The sequence below is a fragment of the Neofelis nebulosa genome, chromosome 5 (assembly GCF_028018385.1).
Source record: "Neofelis nebulosa isolate mNeoNeb1 chromosome 5, mNeoNeb1.pri, whole genome shotgun sequence".
Classification (NCBI taxonomy): domain Eukaryota; kingdom Metazoa; phylum Chordata; class Mammalia; order Carnivora; family Felidae; genus Neofelis; species Neofelis nebulosa.
Window position 1 is genome coordinate 133,215,193 of NC_080786.1, and position 16,199 is coordinate 133,231,391.

General features: G+C 40.1%; 1 long non-coding RNA gene across 2 annotated transcripts in view; it reads right to left on the reverse strand.

Moving 5' to 3' along the window:
- LOC131512713 (uncharacterized) overlaps positions 1–16,199 on the reverse strand; it is a 118,170-nt gene that overhangs the window by 69,873 nt on the left and 32,098 nt on the right. The window contains exon 3 of one of the 2 annotated variants that reach the window (XR_009262263.1): positions 15,444–15,625. The exons of the other annotated variant lie outside the window; for it this stretch is intronic. This is a non-coding gene — a long non-coding RNA (uncharacterized LOC131512713). The remainder of the gene's footprint in view (positions 1–15,443; positions 15,626–16,199) is intronic. 2 annotated transcript variants of the gene reach the window in all.

A 16,199-nucleotide genomic window follows, 5' to 3' on the forward strand; every position in this document is an offset into this window, starting at 1 on the left:
AATATGAGCTTAATAAGTGATGGACAGTTTTATAGAAGATTTATTTTTTCCAGTTTAATAAGAGGATAGGAGAAGGGGGAAAAATTAATTTACAGAGTGATGAAGAAGGGCAACACCCTGATTAAGGGTTATTCAGTTTAGGCTAAAATATATTTGTGTAGGAAATCCTTGTTCTACTATAAGAAGGATATCCGTGAAGAAAAACAATGTATTATTTTGCCAAATAGTTACTAGAACAAGAATTAAGGAATTATAATAAGATAAGGAAATAAAGTCTAATATAACAATGATATTGGGTCAAGGAAGAATGAATAAGAATTTAAAAAATCTTACAAAGTCATGGCTCCTGGGTGGCTCAGTTAAGTGTCCAACTCTTGTTTTGGGCTCAAGTCATGATCTCACAGTTCATGGGTTCCAGCCCTGGGTCAGCCTCTGCACTGACAGCAGTGAGCCTGCTTGGGATTCTCTATCTTTCTGTCCTTTCCCCGCCCCCTACCCTCACCCCACTCACATACGTGTGCGTGCGCGCTCTCTCTCTCTCTCTCAAATAAACATTTTAAAATTAAAAATAATCTTACAAAGTGAATAAAAGTTTTACCAAACTAGAAATTTCCTATATAAATAAGGTCTTTACAATATGTTCCCCCATAATCGTTCCATCCTTCTCATCCCAAGCTGTCTATAGTACACTGAACTCCTTGTACTTCTCAGAGGATATCACATCTTCTCTGTTACCCCAACCTCCAACATCCACCCTTTTTTCCTCTAGATACGTGTACTCCCAGTTCAGACATTGGATTCAAAGAAATTCTTTTCTGTACCTCAATCTAGGACAAGCAGCCTTCTCTTGGCTCCCATTGCTCTCATGCACACCTCTCTGAATCCCTGATTTTCTTGACTGTTTCCCGCAGTAGAGACACAATGGAAGGCATCTTAATTGTTCATTTAGCATTTAGGATACAGAGAATATATATATATATATATATATATATATATATATATATATATATATACACACACACATACACACACACGGAGGATATATATTAAGTTATGGAAATAAAAATTATCCCTTTTTTAAAAATCTTAAGAGATTGGGGACACAAACTCTTCTCTCTACTGTTCTTATTTTTCACAACCCAGTGGAGTTAAAATGTCACATAATGACTGCATAATTCCTACCCGTAACTATTAATTAATTAAATCAAGGAAGTTCTCTTCCTGTACTATCTGTAAACATCAGGTAGGAGGAGTCCAAGTCAGTAAGAATAAGAATAAGGGAATGATAAAGTTGGAAAGGCCCATGAAAATCATTCATCCAGTGGTTTCTAACTCTGGTTGAGCTTTTAATAAAATGGCAATGCCCTGGTCTTACCTCAAGGGATCTGACTTAGCTTGTCTAGTATGGCCAAGCATTAGTATTTTTAAAGTTCCCCAGATGCTTCTAACATGCACCCAGAATTGAGAACAACTGATATAATCTCACTCCTTCATTTTGCTGATGAGGTGTACATGACAGGTGAAGTCACTTGGTTGAGTAGGTAGGAAACACAATGAAAATAACCAGGATGCCTCAACACACAATCTAGTTCTTTTTCCATCAAATCATACTTAGTTAATTATTTCTGTAAAGGTGAGAAAATAAATCCTGTAAAGTTTAATGACACTACATGATGCATTACAGAAAGAGTGATTAGGAAATCTACAGATTGGAAAAACCTGCTTACTTAAAATGAGCACTAAGGGTGAGATTAGCTGGACTGAAAGTATATCAACCACAAGCTGTGTGTGGTGGCACTTCAAAATAAATGTAATGAGAAGCAACATGAAAAAAAAAAAGAGATTCTAACTGCCAGACAAAGGTAGGATCTGTGCAGGAAATAACTTGGCTGAATAAACAGAACTAGCAAAGACTAGATTATACAAACATGATTTATTTCTAATTCAGACAAAGTTGAGCTATCCAGCAACTCTATCTACTTAACAATTCCCCATCTGTATAAATCTTATGCTGGTAACAAGCATGTATTTATAGCTTTCTGCAAGCCCTATCCCTGACAAAGAGAAAGAGAAGAGGGCTCTAAGGTTCACAGAAGCTGAGAATGGAAATTACATTGGTACAAGAGGTCAAACCTTTCTCGGATTTATCTTCCCAATTTAGAATATGTAAAAAGTTAAATTGAGAATGACAATGAGGAAGGTCAATGGAGGAAACTAATATTTACTGGCAGAGGAGCAAGGGACAGAGAAAGCACGTGCTGTTCTTTTGTTTCCCTACCACAGCTCCAATCTCTACCCTCTGCCCAAGTCAACTCTATTTCCGGCCAATGGCTCATGTCATTATGGAGACTGGCAAATCCAAAATTACCAGGGCGGGCCAGCAGGCTACAGACTCAGAGAGGAACCAATGTTGCAGTTCAAATCTGAAAGTCATCTGCTGTAGAATTCCTCTTGGTCAGAGGAGGTCAGTCTTTTGTTCTAGTCTGGCCCTTCAATTGATCAGATTAGGCTCACGCACATTGTGGAGAGCAATCTGCTTTACTCAAAGTCCACCAATTTAAATGTCAATTCATTCAAAAAGACTCTCATAGAAACATCCAGAATAATATTTGACCACACATCTAGTCACCATGGCCCAACCAAACTGACACATAACATTAATTGTCAACAGATTCCTGTCAACTGGAAATAATCTCATAAGTGGTGACATATAGGTAGAGGCAGTCCAACTACCTAAGAGAAAAAACTACAGGGGTGAACCATGAGCTAGCTGACTGGGAGGTTGGACTGGATAACCTGTATATTCATTTGGGGGTCTGAGTCTGGACTGTGGATATACCTCCTAGGAAGAGTGATGCATGCCTTTCTCTTTCCCCTGCATCATGGCTATAGTCTAGCATATTCTTGCAGTTTATGTGCCTACTATTTAGAATTTCTTTTTTTAAGTAGGCTCCATGCTCAGCAAAGAGCCCAATGCAAGCCTTGAACTCAAGACCCTGAGATCAAGACCTGAGCTGAGATCAAGAGTTGGACGCTTGACTGACTGAGCCACCCAGGCATCCTAGAATTATTCTATCTTCTTGGGGCTGTCAGGCGGCTAACTTAATATTATTAATATTAATATTAACATTATTGCTGTGTCTGCCTTGAACAGCTAATAATGGATGTGAAAACCCTTTATATAATTATTAATGCCAAGGAAATGTGCAGCAATATATTGTTCTGGTCTCCTGTGGACTAGATAAACCCAGATAACCAAGCTTATTATAATTATGTCTAAAATTAAAGTAAATAAATACCTGGTGAGTGCCTGAGTGTGTATGTATGGTGTGTGTGTGTGTGTGTGTGTGTGTGTGTGTGTGTTTAATGGTTGAAAAGTACTGACTTAATGCATGAATCTTGTAACATCTATTTACATGCACTGAAACTCAGTGGTTTATTCCATTTTCCCATCTGGGTTCTAGATATGTGAGATGGTTTAGTGGAGAGTTTTGCATTGGTACAGTATTGTCCTAAGTTACCTATCATTTCTGCTTAAATCATCTGTGGAACAAGGCACCAAATATACAAATAAATTCCATGATAAGCATACAAATAATTCTCCAGTCTCAGTAAGTACTTCTCTACTCATAAATTGAAGAATTAATATAGTCTCTTTGCTTTGCTGATTAGTATGAGGCTCCTTTACTTTAAAATTAGGATTGTGTTCATGAAGTAAGGTTAGAAGTTCAGGGAAAGGAAGAAATGCTCTATTTAAAAATGTACGACTATTGGGGTGCCTGGGTGGCTCAGTTGGTTAGGCGTCCAACTTCGGCTCAGGTCGTGATCTCACAGTTCATGAGTTTGAGCCCCGCGTTGGGCTCTGTGCTCACAGCTCAGAGCCTGGAGCCTGCTTCAGATTCTGTGTCTCCCTCTCTCTCTGCCCCATCCCCACTCATGCTCTGTCTCTGTCTTAAAAATAAATAAAACATTTAAAAAATTTTTAAAATGTACGACTATTTATTTTTAGCTACCACTTTTTAGCATGTAGGTATTCAAATATAAAGTGCTTAGGAGGTAGGTGTATTCCATAAACTGTCATCTTTCTCTCACTTCAAGAGGCCCATCATTAACCTTGCCATTAATTCTGTATCTTTCCGATCTTCCTAAATCAACACCTACTCTAAATTACTACTCAAATTAAACCCTAGTTTTACATCTACATTCTCTCTGTTTTAGTCTGAAAAGCCTGTAAGCTTTTCTGTCTAGTCCCCATTTCTGCCTCACTCCAGAATCTGGCTTGAAGCCTGGACTTTCTCAAATCCAATTGCTAGCGAGCAAATCCTCTATCAAACAGCTCTCTCACATGTCTGTGTATTAAAAATAGCTAATATGACTCACCAACACTTCTTACTCAGACCAAAGGGCAGCTCTTGCACCCCAGGGATGGGAAAGCAGAGGAGGGCAATGTGTGAATAAAAGCACCAATATTCAGAAACAATTTTCCAAATTTCATATTGATGTTGAATTTGGTTCTGGTATTTCCATCAAGAAACGTATCTGCAAGTGATTTTATGTAGAATTATTCTTTTTTGCTGATTTTCCTGGAAAGTTACATTTTCTTAAATGTCTGGTATGGCTAGTGTGGTATTGTCATGTTTATTCACAGATCACCCTGTTTAGACTAATATTAGAATAATGGCCCTGGTTTCAAAAATGGCTTTTGTCAAACTCTCTTTGGCCCTAGAAGTCTGAGATAATCTTGTAATTACTCATTCCTTCATGCAAGAATCACTGAATAACTTCTCTAGTTTTTAATGTTTATTTATTTTTGAGAGAGAGAGAGAGAGAGAGGGAGGGAGAGAGGGAGCAGGGGAGGGGCAGACAGAGAGGGGGACAGAGGATCCAAAGTAGGCTCTGCACTGCAGCAGAGAGCCCAATGGGGGGCTCGAACCCAAGAACCATGAGATCATGACATGAGCCAAAGCCAGATGCCTAACCAACTGAGCCACCCAGGAACCCTTCACTGAGTAACTTCTGTGATGTGCAGGACTGCCATGATCCTCACTCCAGGCAGCACTATTCTCATATTCTCTGGAGTTGAGTCCTAGGGGGGCATTCCTTGAAGTTGTATACTTCCTGACAGGGATAAAAAGGCATATGTGACATAGTCACCTAGACTAGGCCCTCCAGGAGTGATTACTAAACCTCATTAAAAACAAGTAGACTATGCATTCACTGTGTTATTCATTCATACAGTCTGGTTAGTCATTAATGAAACCAAGTTTAGGTTTTTCTTGGTCTCTTGTGATTTTCCCAATATCTAGACACTCTATCCCGGACATGAAAGTACATTTCGTAATCAATGTAAGCACAAAACAGGCAGAGATTCAAAAGTAACTACAAAAAAAAAAAAAAGTAACTATGAACTAGGCAGTAAAAATGCACTTTCATATGAAGTTTCTGTCTTGTAAAGTGTTGATAATTCTTATCAACCAATGGGATAAAGTCCAGCCCTTCACCGAACACAGCTGATAACATGACCTTCATAGATGACAAAAAGTCAAGTTTGAGTCCATCCCTTCTACTCTTTTTTTTTTAATCAGTCTATAACAACAAAAAAATTGCCTCTCTTTAATATAGACAAGCCAGGAAGGTCATACAATCTAGTTATGAGAGGTTTTATTTGTTACCATTTATTTAAAAAAAAATTCTTTCACTAAGAAAACTTTTTTCCTAATAGTAACTGACCTCTGTCATGATTCTTTTCCACCTCTGTCAAACATTTCTAAGACTTAACTACTTAGGTTACTTAGATCAAAAACACCTTGTGATTCAGGTAGAAATAATTCTTCAAGCAGAGGAATTTATATGACCTACCTTTTACCATCCATTAAGCAGCTTTTTATGTTGGGCCTACTTGTAATGTGTATTAATGTCAGCTTGTAAGAGAAAATGACATTCAGCATTTTCACTGGTTTATAATAAGAAATCGCTATTTCAAATAACCTTCACTCATACTGATAAAAACTGGAATCAATACTGAGTGCTGGAAGAGGGTGGATACAAAGATGACAAAGACATTATCTCTTCTCTCTAAATGCATGGTCTGGAGCGTGAGACCCACATCTATTCAAAAGGCAAGCTAACAGGGGCTATAAGTGTGCATTAAACAGAGAGCTTTGAGAATATGGGAAGATTAACTCCAAACTGGGGATTTGAAAATGTGTATAGCCACCACGTGGGGATGTCAGAGGAAGGAGAAAACAAGGGGATTAAGAAATGAAGAGAAATTTAACAGAAAGTTTTGGAGAAATTTAAGAATGGAAGTCTGGTTGAGGAATTCAGACTTAACTGTGTAAATCCTGGGAGTTGGAAGTAACATGCTCAGATTTGTGTTCCCTTAGTACAGGTTACTGCATTCTCCCTGTTCCATACAGGGTACAATCAAAATTGTATTACTTAAGGTCTATAAAAATCTCTGCCAACCTTTTCTGTGTTGCTGTCCTCTTGCCCATTCCATTCCTGAGGACTTCACTTCCACCAAACAGACTTTCACTCTCACCACCCAGCATGTCAGGATTCCTACCACCTTTGTTGTTTCCCTCAAATTCTACCATAAATCTGGGATCCTTCCTCATTCTTCCCCAGATACCCAATTTATACACTCAGCATTTATTTGTATGCATTTACACTAATTACTTTTTTTTTTTTTTTTTTTTTAAGCTGAGGGCCTAGCATATATTAAGCCTTGTGTGAGATACAAAGTTATACCCGATCAGGTCACTAATAATCAAGGAGTTGATAACTTGTCTAAATCCTATCTATCCTCTGAGAGAACTTCTCCAGACCAGCCTGGCTCCTGAAATGCTATGGTATGTTCAGAGATGTCAGTACCAATTACGTAAAAGATCTAAATTATTTCCAAAGTGATCTCCTTTTTCTTGAAATATTATTTGAAATATTTATTATTGTTTATTTTTCATCAGTTAAATGATTTTGAGTTCCTTCAGAATAGGAATCCCATTTCACCTTTCTCTATAGCACTAATTAAAATGTTTTCTATATTATAGATGCTATAGTGCTCAACAAATAATTGGCAAAGAGAAGTTAATTATATACATTATATATTATATTATAAATATTACTAGTAAATAACTATATAATATAAATACAGAAAATAGTATCAATATTAGCATAATAGGCAGGTATTATGATATAGTGATTATATCTGCATTTTTAGTTTCATGAACCAATAATTTCTTCAGGCATATATGTGCATATGTATATATGGCCAAAATTTTATTTTCCTAATTAAGATTCCTTCAAAAATCTATTGTTACATAAATTGTACCACCATAAAGTTCTGTGAAAAATCTCTTACTCTGTCATCAGATTTTCCTAAAGCTGAAAAAAAATCAATTTTTCATAAAAGCAGAAACATTATTTCAGAATAAATAAGATTTTAAATTGAATAAACATGAAAAATCACTATAGTATCTTAATTATATTTGTCTTGCCATTGTTTTTTATTTTATTTTTTTTTTATTTTGACATTGAAATCATTTAAGTAAACTACAGAAATGTGGACAAGAGGAAGTAAAAGCTAGAACAAAAATGTCATAGTATCACTGGTTGAGTGATTCTTTTTTAAAAATATTATTTATTTAAGTTTATTTATTTTTTGAGAGAGAGAGACAGAATGAGTGAGTAGGGGGGCAGGGAAGAGAGAGACAGAGAGAGAGAATTCCAAGCAGGCTGCACACTGTCAAAACAAAGCCCGATGCAGGGCTCAGACACACGAACCTTGAGATCATGACCTGAGCTAAAACCAAGAGTCCAACGCTTAACCGACTGAGCTGCTGAGAGACTAAGAGAAAAATTACCAGGTGTACTCACAACTGCAAAGAAAAGACCTTCCCCCCCCCTCCCCCCGCCAGAACCAGCCAGTTGTGGTCTGACCTAAAGGTGGGAACCAATCAAGTTCTGCTGAGTGGTTGAAATAAAGGCGGGAACCAATCAAGTTCTGCTGAGTGTTCAAATTTAAATGTCAACCAATAACAGCTCTGTAACCACAAAAAATCCCTAACTTGTTTGTGCCTGTCTATAAAAGAAGCTGTAAGATCCTCGTTCGGGGCCTCTTAGCGTCACTGGCAACGAGTGCGTGGAGGACCGGGTTCGAACCTGCAATAAACGACCCTTGCCGCTTGGCTTTGACTCTGGACTCTGGTGGTTTGTTTTCAGGGGGTCTTTCAAATCGGGGTATATCACTGCCCCTATTTATTTTTTGGGAGAGTACAAGCGGGGAGGGGCAGAGAGAGGGGGACAGAAGATCTGAAGCAGGCTTTGTGCTGACAGGCTAACAGCAGTGAGCTTGACAGGGGGCTCAAACTCACAAACCATGAGATTGTGACCTGAGCCAAAGTGTTAGTTGTTCAACCAACTGAGCCACCCAGGTGTCCCCAAGTGATTATTTCAATTAATCCTTGTAAAAATCCTGTAGAGTAGGTCTCCATAAGCTCCAGTCAGACTCAGAGAACTTAAATAACTTGCCCAAGCAAGGTCCTTAAAATACAATATTCAAACCTAGGTGTCTGTGACATCAAAGTCACATCTCTGCTGTGTCTCCTGGTACAACACCCAGAAAAGGAGTACAGACTTTGAGGAAGAAGTGGTGGGGTGCCTGGGTGGCTCAGTAGGTTGAGCATCTAACTTCAGCTCAGGTCATGATCTCATGGTAGGTCCATGAGTTTGAGCCCCGCATTGGGCTGTGTGACAGCTCAGAGCCTGGAGCCTGCTTCAGATTCTGTGTCTCCCTCTCTCTTTCTGCCCCTCCCCCAGTCATGATCTGTCTGTCTGTCTGTCTGTCTGTCTCTCTCTCTGTCTCTCAAAAATGAATAAATGTTAAAAAAAAAATTAAAAAAAAAAAGTGGTGGCATTTTAAATTGAGCCTGCAGCGGGGGCTCCTGGGTGGCTCAGTCGGTTAAATGTCTGACTTCAGCTCAGGTCATGATCTCACAGCTTGTGAGTTGGAGCCCCACATCAGGCTCTGCACTGACAGCTCAGAGCCTAGAGCTGCTTTCGATACTGTGTCTCCCTCTCTCTCTGCCCCTCCCCCATTTGCACTTTTTCTCTCTCAAAAATAAGTAATAAAGCATTAAGAAAAATAATAATAAATTGAGCCGCCAGGGAGTGCTGGGTTTTGCAGGGCAGAGACAGGGTGAAATATTCCTGTGTCAGGGAGAAGCTGTGCTAAGGCATGTGGCAGGGAGTCTGGTGGATGCTGTGGTGAGCATCCCCTCTCCAGACTGGAGGCATTTTCATTCCCCTAACAGGTGTCAGGTTGGTGGGTGATGGCTGTCTGCGATTTGCTATCAGAACCACCTCTCCCAGGGGCAGCCCACACAGATAACCACTCAATGCTGGATGAAGGACTAACCCCCTTGCCTCATGGCGGGACAACTCTGAAGGGACGTACAGCTCCAGAACTCTGTTACAACTGCATCTCCCCTAGGGGAGCCTGGGTGGCTTAGCTAGTTAAGCTTCAGACTCTTGACTTAGGCTCAGGTCTAAATCTCATTGATCTCATGCCTCCTAGGGTTCTGTGCTGACAGCCTGGAGTCTGCTTGGGATTCTCTCTGCCTCTATCTCTCTCTAAAATAAATAAATAAATGAACATTAAAAACAAAAACAAAAAAACAACTGCATCTCCTCTATCTTCTGCCCAATCCTAATTCCTTTGCTCCTTGATAAACTTTCTACATGCAAGTTTCCATCTCACAGTCTATTTCCCAGGCAAGTGGCTATGACATTAGGAAATATAACCATAAACAAACAAACACAGTATGGTATATAACAGTGATAAGAGGGAGATAAAATTCTGTTTGGAGAAAACCTTGAATTCCATGCTAAGGAATTAGGACTTTATCCTGTGGAACAGTGGCTGCAAGAATGCTTAGGGGTACAGGAAGAAATGTTTATTATTATTCATATTTTTACAAATGTCTACACTTCTCTGTTTTATAAATATAGATAATATATTAGTAACGCAGTGCAAACACATGCACAGAGACACTGGTAAGTGTTCTATTTTTTTTTTTTTTTTAATTTACCACTTTAGCTGGGTTTTTTTTTAAGTGTTTATTTATTTTTGAGAGACAGAGAGCACAAGAGAGGGGGAAGTACAGAGAGGGGTGGGGGACAGAGGATCCCAGGCAGGCTCTGTACTGACAGCAGAGAGCCCCATGTGGGGCTCCAGCCCATGAACCATGAGATCACGACCTAAGCCCAAGTCAGACGCTCAGCCGACTGAGTCATCCAGGCACCCCTCTATTCTCATTTTTTAAATAGATGTGTGCAATCAAAAATTGAGAGCACACAGGTCATGATCTCGTGATTTGTGAGTTCAAGCCTCACGTTGGGCTCTGTGCTGACAGCTCGGAGACTGGAGCCTGCTTGGGATTCGGTGTCTCCCTCTCTCTCTGCCCCTCTTCCACTTGTGCCCTCTCTCTCTCCCTCAAAAATAAATAAATATTAAAAATAAATTTTTTAATTGACAGCACAGCTACTGACATTGGGAATGTCAATGAAGTTTTGTTTTTGTTTTTGGATTTTTTTTTTCATGAATAAAGATATGTTCGGGATAATTAGAATAGTGATTCTCAACCTTCAACCCAGGAGAATCGCTTGAAAATTACTAAACAATATTGACAACCAGGCACCACCCCAAACCAATGACATCATTCTCTGGGGTGCAAACAAACATCAATATTTTTCTTTGCCCTTGATGATTCTAAAAGAGGACTTCAACTACCTTCATTTTGACCTCAAACTTTCTGATCGATTATGTTCTTCTTTCCAGTTTATCTCACAACTCAGGCAAAAGGCAGTGGGCAAAGTATCCCCCGAGGGGAACTGAAACTATCCCCTCAAGTAACAAAGACCATACTGAACTAGCAAGACCCCATGTGATTGATAACTATCTACCTGATCTTTACCACCCACCTGCACGTACACCCCCACCATTGCCACACATTTTCCTTTTATCAACCTGGAAGTATTATCTGCACTTTGGAGACAAGCTTTGAGACGCTAATCCACTGTCTTCCAGGTGTTGGCCTCACTGAAATCAATCCCTTTCTTGCCTCACCATCACTTATTTCTCTCACTTTGGATTTTGTTAGAGGCAAGTGACGAACCTGGTCTGTTTGGGACGCAGAGAGCCAGGTTCTCTTGCACTTCTGCATCCCAGCTACAATTCCAATGTTCTGGGGTTAAGAACCACCAAATTAGAGTTACAATCAAATTTTGTTTTTTGGTTTTTTTTAAATAAGAATGTCTTTAGAAACATTTATTTATTTATTTATTTATTTATTTATTTATTTATTTATTTATTTTAACGTTGGGGCAAAGTCAGTTGAGCCTCTGACTTTGGCTTAGGTCATGATCTCACAGTTTGTGAGTTCAAGTCCCACATTGGGCTTGCTGCTGTCCACCTGTCAGTGCAGAGTCTGCTTCAGATCCTCTGTCCCCTCTTCCCTGCCCCTCCCCCACTTGGGCTGTCTCAAAAATAAACATTAAAAAAATTTTTTTCCATGACCTGAGCCAAAGTCGAACGCTCAACCAATTGAGCCACCCAGTTGCCCCTAGTTACAATCAACTTTGGTCTCAGTTGGTCAACAAAACATTATAATTCTTAATTCAAACTATTAAAGATCCTACAAAGTAACTATGTAGTTACGAGATTTGAGAGATGCTTTCACCTTAAATATAAGGTCTGTGGGGCGCCTGGGTAGCTCAATCGGTTAAACGTCTGACTTGGGCTCAGGTCATGATCTCATGGTTTGTGAGTTTGAGCCCTGTGTTGGGCTCTGTGCTACCAGCTCAGAGCCTGGAGCCTGCTTCGGATTCTGTGTCTCCCTCTCTCTCTGCCCCTCCCCTGCTCACGCTTTGTCTCTCTCTCTCTTTCTCTCTCAAAAATAAATAAATATAAAAAAAGGCTTTTTTAAATATAAGGTCTGTATTGGAAATAAACATGGTTATTCTCTCTACATTTTATGTTTACTTCCTTATAAAGCCTGGCAGTCATGTGAGCAGAAAGAAATGAGTAACACACCCATTAAGAGACCTTTCACATAAACCACTTTCTTATCTGCTAGAATTCTAGTGAGCTCTCAGCCTCTCAGCATGTTTTTCACAATAATAAAATACACACAATGACCCTCTTACTCCTCTTTACCAGTTGATTATTTAATACTGATTAGCTTTGAAATGCAAATAGCCCTATCAAATAGCAAGCGACTAGCGCTCACCTAGGCTAAAGCTGTATTAGAGTGAAAGCCAAAACCATTTTACACAAAGACAATATAGTCCAGCTAAAGGCTCCTCAAAGATCTCCAATTTTTTCAGGATTATATTCAGGATATGAAATTCTTTGTACTGACTAACAGATTATCTTCTCTTCTAAATGCATTAACCCTTTGCTGACCATTAGCTGAACTGTCAAAGCAAATATAATGCTTTCAGCATTTATTTTACATCAAAAATGACCGATACCAGTAGGAGAGAGAATTTGTATAGAAGAATCTTATCTAGGCTATTATATTAGGACCACTATTTTTCTTAAACAGAGAGTAACAACTTTAAAGCTGCAATATACCTTTGAGACTACCTAATTCACCCTCTTCGGTTTACAGATAAGCGCCCAGGTCTAGCGTGCCTTTACTAGGTCAGTATTTAGGCTGGAGGAAACAGGGTTGGGTTGCTGAATGGTAAATTCCTGGTGGGGTGGAAACTGAGCTGGCTTTGGCAGGCGGGTGTTAAACCAGCTGGAGTCCCTGGCCTGAAATTCAAGGCTCCAGAGGAAGAATGAGAGGTTGAGCAGGGCCTAAAACAGGATATCAAGACTAGGGCTGATTTCTCAAAGCAGCAGGAAGGGATGAGGCTTCGGTCAGGTCCCCAGGCTGTACACCATAAGCATGGTGTGCCCCCCTCTGCCACCCCCCCACCCCCCCACCCAGGTGCTCAGGTCAAACTGGGCATTCCTCTGTGGTGTTGATGCCAAGAAGCCAGATTAACATCTCAGTGCGATAGTTTAGAAATGATACAGGACCCCCTCCTGCCCCCCCTGTTCCCCACGCCCCTGCCCCCGTAGAAATGCAATGCCTGCCCCAAGCTATGAAGTGCCATCCTGTTCTTCCTCTTTAAAAATATCTACTAGTGGGGCACCTGCGTGGCTCAGTTGGTTGAGTGTTCAACTTTGGCTCAGGTTATGATCTCATGGTTGGTGAGTCCAAGCCCCTGCACAGGGCTCGCTGCTATCAGCACAGAGCCTGCTTCACAGACCCTACTTCGGATCCTCTGTCCCTCTCTCTCTGCCCCTCCCCTGCTCTCTCTCCAAAATAAATAGACATTAAAAAGTATATATCTACTATTACAGATATCTGCTTGGTGGTTGCCCAAGGGGCTCAGGGGAAGGGAGAATGAGAAGTTATTGCTTAATGGGTTCAGAGTATCAGTTGGGGAAGATGAATAAGTTGTAGAAATGGATGGTAGCGATGGTTGTATGACACTGTGACTGTACTAGTTGTCGCCGAACTACACACTTAAACATGGTAAGTTTGGGGGCTCCTGGGTGGCTTAGTCGGTTGAGCATCCGACTTCGGTTCAGGTCATGATCTTACTGTTCCTGGGTTTGAGCCCACATTGAGCTCTCTGCTGTCAACATGGAGCCTGCTTCTGATCCTCTGCTCCTCCCCTGCTCATGTTCTCTTTCCCCTCTCTCTCTCACAAATGAATTTTAAAAAACAGTAAAAAACCCGGTAAATTTTATGTTATGTATATTTTAACAGGAAAAAACCCTCTGCCATTAGTTCTTCATTCACTAATATCTGCTTTTGAGTAAATTCCTCATTCTTGTTTACTTTTATTTAAGTAAAAAAAAAAAAAAATCTCCAAAAAATTCAAGAATTCTGTTTGAAGAAATCATTTCCAGACTGAAAATCACTTGTTATAGACAGTGAAATCTCTGAGAAAATCTATTTTTTAATGTTATGTCAGAAGCAGTTGGTAAATGAAGAACATAAAGAATTTTAAGTTTCAGAGAGCTGAAGTTTTCTCACAACCCCAGATCAAAACATTAGTTCCTAACATTACTTCTTCCACCCCCTCCCAAAAAGATCTTTAATAACAGGGAAGTGTCTCCTTGTAAATATCTAAAACATGCCAAATAAAGGAGAGGGGAGGCTTTTTGGATTTGTTGCTGGCTGTCATTTAATTGTCATTTATGGCCAAAGAAATTGAGGATTAGAGAGGTTAAGTATTTTGCCCGAGGTCACACAGTTTGGAAGAACTGGGTCTAGACTAGAATCTAAAGCAATCAAACTCCCAATCCTCATTGTTAACAATTTGCTTTTCATATGCAAATGTATTTCTTGCTTCAAACTATGTAATAATTATAAATAATGCAATAGGGATGGGGGTAAGACGATGGCATTGAGTAATACCCCAAACAACTAAAGTAAATTGCTTCTAAATAGTGCAAGAGTCATAAAGCACTCCATCTGGAACGTCCCTCTAAAAGCAGGTCATCGGGACATCTGGAGACTCAGTCTGTTAGACATCTGCCTTTGGCTCAGGTCATGATCTCACAGTTCTCAGGGTTTGAGCCGAGCATCGAACTCTCTGCTGTCAGCTAGAGGCTGTTTCAGATCCTCTGTCCCCTTCTCTCTCTGCCCTTCCCCCGCCCATGTTCTCTGTCTCTCTCAAAGAATAAATAAACATTAAAAAAAGTTAATAAGAAAAAATAAAAGCAGGCCATCAATAAAACCCTCTCACCACAGCACTGAGAGCAAAAAGCAAATCATTTTGCAGAGAGCAATTAGCATGACATAGATGTAAACTCCGGGTGTTTCAGTCTGAACCTTGAACAGTTGTAGACAGACTGAAGATTTAATACAGTTTCTATTCCCCACACCCACAGCAGCCCCACCCCCACCCCACCCCATACCAGGAAGTTCCCAGCTGGGCATGAATCTGTATGATACCAGCAAGGAGCGTGAAGACTGGCATGAGAGCTTCAAAAGGATCAACGGGTGGATCAGAGCCAGAACAAGAGAACAAGTAGAGAGTTGCTTATCTTACTTTTAGCTGCAGGTTTTTCCAACACCCTATTGAGAAAGTGTTGAGTCAACACCTTTGTGATCATATATAGTCTAAATATCTTCGTGCTCACACGTATCAGGAACTGTTGGTGCATGTATTTACATTTAGGTGAGCCAGACCTAGGGTAACACTATAGGCAAAAGCAGCCATAATTTTGTATCTCCCCAGATCTGCTCCTCTTATCCTTTGGGAATTCCAGTTTTTTCATACCCTCCAGAAATGGTCAAATAGGGACTAGAGATTATTTTTCCATAAGCAACTTGGTCTAGTTCATGGAATCATTTCTTTCCTCTCCTACTCACCTCACTGCAGTTATTAGATATGAGTCTGGTAATTTCCAATCTGCTGAATGGCAACTGTGATGCTGATGTTTGCTGAAGCTGCTGCCACTGCTGTTGAACATGCAGAGGTGTGCCGTTTAGGGGCCAACATCCGGATGTAGAAGGCAATGATTCCCTTTGTCTGATCCATGAAGTCAGATGGCCTGGGTTCAAATGCAACTTTGTCATTCACTAGGTATATGAATATGAACACATCTTCTGTACTTATCAAATGGGAATTTCAATAGCCCTTACCTGATAGAATTGTGACATGATGCATGTAAAGTGCTTAGCTAACATTAAGAGCTTATTATAAACCATCTTAGATTATCTTAGATGGGATGGCTTATAAACAACATAAACTTATTTCTCACTGTTCTCAGGGCTGGGCAATCCAAGATCAAGGTGCTGGCAGATTCAGTGTCTAGTGAGAGCCTGCTTCCTGGCTCATGGAACATCATCTTCTCACTGTGTCCTCATATGGTGGAAAAGACAAGGGAGCTCTCTGTCTTTTACGAGGATGTTAATTCCATTCATGAGAAGCTTCACTCTCATGATCTAATCTCCCCCAAAAGGACCCACCATAACATTGGGGGATTTAGAATTTTGAGAGGACATAAGCATTAGGTCTATAGCATGAACTAAGCAATGCACTAATATCGTTTTTATTGATAAGAAGCAAGGAGTGGGGAGGGGTACCTGGATAGCTCAGTCTGTTAAGCCCCCAACTCTTGATCT